Here is a 7,399-nt window from a genome sequence, read left to right on the forward strand (position 1 = left end):
TTTTTTTCCTTCTCTTGAAAAACTTTGCTTAACCAGTTTGATGCAGTTAAGAGGAACTTTTAGTTGGAGTTTTATTTTCCAGACTGAATGTTACTTCCTTACTTGGCATTTCTTTTTCTGTCTTTCTGCTAGATTAATATCTATTTTATGTTGTCCATATAGTACGATCCAAATTTTGACTAGCTTTGATGGGCCTTGACCATCTGTGCTGCAGAATACCTTGGACAATTATGTTCTTGTTTCCTAGCTTCTAAAGGCTACGATAATGCAGATGTCTGCACTGGTGTTATGTACTTTTTTGACTGGGACATGGAAACTCTCTTTTGGGGTTATGTGAAATTAATAAAATGCAAAAAGTTGGAAGCAAAGTTCAAGGTATCTAAAAAAACCTCTTTTCACAAGTAAATTTCCAGCCTGTTTTGGAGGGAACTGGTGTTTTTTGTTGGTGCCAAGCAGTAGAGACTTACAGTATTTACTTTCTAAAATTTCAGATTATTTCCTATAACTTTGTATGTAGAAAGCAAGAAGAGATGGTGTTTATATGCAGTTTCCTGGTAGTAACTTAGGAAGCAGCTTTTAGGAAGAGCACCTATAGTAACCATGCAGATTATTGAAACATTTTCCTGAAGCTTTCTTCTGCCTTACCTTTGTGTGCCTTGAACCTATACATATGCACCATACATGTATGTGATGTACATTTTTGGGTTCCATATCACTAAGTCATTTAACTTCTCTCATAAATTAAGCTTGTTGAGGGTTGGAGTGCAGCAGACTAGGTTTCACTCCTGCCTCAGTCTCTTTCCCCATTCATTTTTCATTCATTTTAAAGGCTTTACACATGGTCTTTCAATACATTCCTTACTGGAAAAGTAAAAGTGGGAGATTTCCCTAAAATTTGTTAATGAGGATCCAGCTGTGGAATGAAAACATAAATCAAGTTTTCGTGTCAAGTTTATTCTTGCCTTTGCAGCTAACCCTGCCAATATAGTTGTAGTGTTTTCTGTGCAATGTGGTTATTAGTTTACTACTTCCATTTTAATAAAACCAAAGCTAAACCTAGAAGTTTCTTTTACCCTGCACTTATTTTTTTCAGTCCTGCCTTTGCTTCTTCCATTTTCTTCTCAGTTTAATCTTTGATTTTACTTCAGATTTTCACTTAACTGCTTCTTTCTTTAACTTTGTGGTTGTGTTTTCCCACTCCATAGTGCCTGGTGAGAAGCATCCGTTCATTGATAGCATTATGTGGCCAGAGTTTTGCTGGTTTTGCTTCTTAGCTAGATAATGAGAGGTGGCTGTACAGTGCCTGAGCCTGCAGGCTTGTCTATGTGAACTTCTCCTGTCAGCCCTACTGCAGAAAAAGCTGTGAAATAGAATCTTTTACCATGAAAAGCCAGAGGAGTGCTATGACACTGCAGAGGGTAGATGTGGAATGACCTTAATTCTTCCTTCTCTGTTCCTTTGTTCTTTCTCTCACCCTTTTCTCCATTCTCTGATGGATGGGGCATGTTTCATGCCAAAGGAGAGGGCAAATTTGGAGGCAAAGCAGAATGCTTTTCCACCCTTGCAGTGCTTTTCTTACTGAATTTGAAGGCTTTTTCTTGCCCCATGCTCTTAATCTTGGTGTCATGTGGATGGATTGGATGCAGTGAAGGAGAAAGAGGATGTTTTCCCTTGTTCAAATCTTAAACTGTGCACTCTGTAGTAAATAAACTACAATATAGATGAGTTGAAGACTGTGATACTAACTCTTAAGTATTCCTTATAGGAAGGATTTCTTACTCATAGAAAAATCACATTATGTTCACATTATATTACACTTCAAAAAAATAAAGTTGCCTTCTTGATCTACATGATCTGTGACATTCCTGAACTTTAGAGTGATGTGGATATCAAAATAACAGATGTGAGCATCACATCTTAGCTTGTGAACTGTTGGGGAATGAACATATGGGTAGTAGGTTCCTGCAGATCCTATGATGGAGAATAAGTGTAGTTCCCCACTTTGTGAAAAAAGGATTCAAAATCATACAGATAAATCACTTCCCCATGCCCATCTTTTTGAGTTATTTAAATGGAATTTTCCAGGTATGACATGGCCAAGTTACTATTAAAAAAACTACAGTGTAATGTAAGAAATTAGTCTCATACTTTCTTAAATATGAACTCCACATCTCCTAAAGGCTGAGAGGGTATTATAGGGCAGCAAAATGGAGTCAGGAAAGAGGAAAGTTGTATTGGGATTTCTGCAAAATGTGGACATCTAGTGTCACTTACACAACTGGAATGAAAATCTTAATCACTGTGAATATTTATCAAATTTTAGCAATTACAGCAGGATTTTTTTTTCTCCCATCACTTGGGTAAAGCATGAAAAAAAAAATTGATGTATTTTAGATCAACCTGTTTTTCTCTCTGCTGCTGTGTATCCTGTGTACGGTTCTTATAAGAAGCATGACTGTACAGTCCATTTAAGGGCTTTTTTCCTTTGTGGTATTTAACCCACATTTATTTATTGATTTTTAAGATTAATTTTAGTAAGCACAGTTTTATAAATCTTGTGATAATACCGACTGGCAAAGAGCTCAGGAAACCACAGAAAACTCTTTTTGACTGCTGAAGCATTTTTTGTTTAAAATGAATGTGGTCTTAACTGCCTGGAAAATATGATTAAAACCATAGGTCCTGTTCCTGCAATTGGCTTAATGCAGTTAGGTCCCTGTAACCACGTAGAGCTCAATTTTGTTCACTAATAATAATAAAAACAGTAAACACAAGAATTCCCTAAAGGGGACAAGTATTGGCGATTTTTCTTCTCTGATTTATGAAACTATATACAATGACATCAGATGTCAAAATAACATCATATAATACTTTGTGTGGCAGTAACCTATAGTACTACTACAGTACTTTATGCTGTAGTAAACAGCAATAGACTGTAAATCACAGTTTAACTGTGTTTTTATTGTGTTAAGAAATATCTCACAGAGTTATGAGAAACTGAGAATATTGGTGTTCGGTATATATAGAACTGAGTTCCTGTTCTTTGCATCTGAAGTTCTTTCACCTTGAGTTGTAGGTGTCCAGGAGCCTGATGTTAAAAAGACTAATTAATCAAAACCTTTTAATTTATTTTTTTAAATTATTCTTGCAAGACCACCCCAGGTCTGAGCTTCTGGTTTTCTCTTTTCCCTTTATAATACTCTCTGCAAACAAATGAGATTGTTCGAATTGTGGCACTGATTTCTGGTAGATAATTCTGAAATTTAAGATACTTTCATGTTTCATGCTTCTGAAACCCAAAACCACGTGAGGGGTGGTGGTGGTTGCTGCTGTTGTTTTTTAAATAAGCATTGCTTACCTGCTATGATTGTGTTCTTCAGTATGGGGGAGAGGAGAGGTGACAGGGACTGGTATGTATATGTAATTTTTAAACTTTGAATTTTGGGTTGTTGGTGGGGGTAGGGGGATTGTTTTTTTTGTTTGGTTTGTTTTTTTTAGAGTAGTGGACTATTCCAAGGCATAGTTGTGTCAGTGAATGTAATTTTCCAGGGCTAGTGCTCTTTAAAGTTTTGCTGAGAACCATTGACCATTTCTGAAGTGGGACTAGGGCATGAACATGTCCATGGTTACAGCTGTCAATGTGTTCTTTAACAAGCTCTGGTAACTTCATGCTTTGCATTAAGAATTTGAAATTTGGCAGGTGGCCTTTGTGCAAGGGCTCCACTGCTGATAATCTGACTAAATTTGACCAAATCATAAATCTCCAGGGGAAGGGGAGCAGTCTGTTTCCATCCGCACAGCAGATATGTAGCCGGAGGTGGCCTGATGTCCATGGTGATTGACTATTCTCATTTTGCTGCTCCCAGAGCCAGCTGGGCTGTTTGCATCCTCCCCTGACCAGGGATAATGCATCAGTTGAGATGCGCAGGGACAAGCTGAAGCTTGCGTAAGTGCTGCTTCCAGCTTCTGTGGGGTGGGACTGGCCTCCCAGTGATGCTTCTGTGGCTGCTTGGCAATGGTTGAAGCCACATAGAATCATTTCGGTTGGAAAAGACCTTTAAAATCATTGAGTCCAACTGTTAACCCAGGACTGCCAAGTCCATCACTAAACTGTGTCCCTGAGCACCATGTCTACATGCCTGAAGATAGCGCATAGGAACAGGAGTCTGAGGTGACGACGATTAGGAGAAATTGGAAAGAGGCTGGCTGCACGGGGAGTGTGAGATGGGTGCAATGAGGGAGAAAGATATGAATTAAACAAGAAATAGGCCTAAGAATGGCAAGACCGAGCTTGAAGTTAACACTTCAGTAACCTTTGGGGATGAGTGGAAGATAAGGGGCTGTCAGGCACTGGCACAGGCTGCCCAGGGCAGTGGTGGAGTCACCAGCCCTGGAGGGATTTAAGAGACACGTAGATGTGGCACTTAGGGACACAATTTAGTGGTGGGCTTGGCAGTGCTGGGTTAACGGTTGGACTCGATCTCAAAGGTCTTTTCTAACCTAAATGATTCTGTGATTCTGTTCTATGATTCAGGTAAGATTTGGGATTGCTGAGCAAAGAAATTAGGAAAAAGGCAGGACAGGAGTGGCAAAATGCTGGAGAAGGTGAAGTCAGGCTTCTTTTTGATGAGAGACTGGAATGGGCAAGGTGTGGGTGAGGGAAGTGGTAGCTGGGAAGAGAAAGATCTGAGAAGGAATGGGGTCCGGGAGGGCAAGGAGCTGGGCATGAGCTACAGGGAGGGAAAACGAGAAGGATGATGGCTTGTGCATAGCACAGGGAGCCATGGATGGATGAGAAAGATGTGACTGGAGATGTTGGAGGGCTCAAGGTCTTACTTGAGGTTATCTAACTTGTTCCAGTCCCATTCCTCCTGTCCCATGGGGACACCCTTTGTGAGAGAGAGTACATGATGGGACCTGAGACTCCTGAGTTCCATTATAGTGTGAATCAAGGAACTTCCACTTTGACTGGTCAAGTACAGGGATGTGCCCCACAAAATGGCACCAAAGAGGGTGGAGGGAAACAGGGGCCTCGTTTTATTTGTGGGAGGAGGTTGCTTTGGTATTACAGTCATACATGAGAGACTGTAAGAAATAGCTTATTAGAGATTTAATCAGGAAGCTGATATTTTTTGTCGGGGTAAGTCTATTTTGTCTCAGAGGGGGAAAAACCCCACCCTTTGGGTATCATTTTAGAGCAAATTGAATTAAATTCTTTTCAATAAGCATCTGGAAAGATATTTCTTTATGTACTGTTGGTTTGGATTTATATTGTGCATTATGTCAAAACAAATATCATTTTATACTACTCATTTTCACAGTTATATTTTGTTTTAAAGAATATGTTAAATTTTCAGTAATCTAAGCATTCAGAAGTCAGGAAATGAAATGTGCAACCACAACATATCCCTGCTATATTTATGTATTATAGGGTGTAACCATTACTTAATGATCATATAAGATTCTTCAAATAACATTATATTTTCCTTCTGGAAGGTTCAAGTACTCCAGCTGAGATATTTTTCTTTGCCAAAGTGGTTCATTTATTTCTTTGTATAAAATCTTCTCTTGAAAACAGATATACTCACATAGTGATAACAATTCACATAATCTGTTTTTAAGAAATCACAAACAATTGTAACCAAAGTGACTCCCTACACTTATTTTAGCATTTTGCAGCTGTGAAATAACCCACTAACTTGCTATATCTGATCATGGGTTTATGCTTAGCAACCTTAGGATGATCAAGTTTTCATCTAGCAGAGTATCTTACAGTGAAGTTTCATATGTGTAATCCATTAATTACACAACTAACAGTTTTGTAACTTTTCAGTTGCCTGTTTTGTGAAAATACATGTGGATTTTTCTTTGTCTTTCAGGCTGTCCCTGTTAATCTTCTACGTTGTCTGTCCTGACTAGTTGTCCTTGTTTACTGAAACTCCTTGGATGACTTGCTTTCATTCATACCATCATCACTTTGTCTTAAAATAGTATTAGTGACTTGTTATAACCAGAAATTATACCTGTTTCTGCATTCACTCATAGCCTGCTATATGTGGAAACCTTTCTTATAGTGATTTCATGTTTCCTATTTGTTCTTCAGCCTTGACTGTTCTTCCCTTAAATACCTCTCAAGTCTTTCCCTCTTCCCCATTCTGATTTTTCTGTCCTTTTAGCAAAAGGTGTTTACCAGAAATTGTCACACTTGAGCCTGTTGCTGGGGAAGTTTGTCACCTTAGCCAGCGTTGCACTACTGTTAAACTGTGGTTTTCCCATCTATAGGTTATAGTCATTGGCTTCACTCACATTTAGCTCCCTTGTGGGTGCTGACAGGCAGGTGCTGACAAAAAGTCAGATGCTAGGTAGCATGTGATAATGGAGATATTATTTACATTATTACTTTCATTTTGTCTCTTCATATATGGTACAGAAATTACTTCTGTATCTCAAACTGCATCAGCTTGCCTACTAACATGAATTTTCTGAGCCTACCAAGTATGTCTTCAGTAGCTATATCTTTTTTTTCATTTTAGAATATCTAGTCTGTAATGATATTTGGGATGTACCTCTTGTTGCACAGGCCTTTGTATGCATGATTTTCAAAGCATAAATAGGTAAGAATCCTTTTAGGAGGTTCCTCCTTTTTAAGAGGTTCATCAAAGAAAAACACCAAGATCTTTCAGCATAGGCAAATGCAATCTTCCCTGAAATACTTAATGAAAAAAGTCTTTGAGGTATGGTAGGAATAAAACGAGGGAGGAGAGAGTTTGATGAATCATAATTAGGATGCTATTTCAAATGTCTCTTGTACTGTGAAAGAGCTTCAAGAGACACAGAGTTAAGGTGAGAATGAGGGTGGGAGGTAAATGAAAGAAATATATGTGCATGTGGAGTTTGCAGAGCCTGGAAGGTTAAAAAATATTTAAACCCCACACACACACCCCTAAAACCTAAGAAAAAAAGGCATTTTAAAGATACTACTTACAAAGTATTACTCTTGTCTAGAATAGGCTTCAGAGGTTTCTTTTTCTTCCACTTGGGTTTTGCTTTAGAATCTGTTGACGAAGAGTTTTGATAAAATGTACATGTAATTATGTCTTGGGTATGAAGTATTACGTATGGTAGCATCCTACACAATAATAAACCCCAGTGCCTTGTGTTAAATAATAACCTGTTTTTTGCCAGCAATACTCCTATTGCAAATGCTGGGAAGAGCCACAGTACCCATTGCAGAGCTCACCTTGGGGTGCTCTGCGGTGGAGTAATTGAAAAGCAAGTGCCTGGACGGGTGGGCAGGCAAAAACTGTTACCGAAATCTCGGAATGAAGAACTTATCGACACCAATGTGATGTAGATAAGCAGACACTTCTTTATTAACGGCCGGGTGCGTGAGCGAGTC

The sequence above is a fragment of the Falco rusticolus genome, chromosome W, assembly GCF_015220075.1.
Source record: "Falco rusticolus isolate bFalRus1 chromosome W, bFalRus1.pri, whole genome shotgun sequence".
NCBI lineage: Eukaryota > Metazoa > Chordata > Aves > Falconiformes > Falconidae > Falco > Falco rusticolus.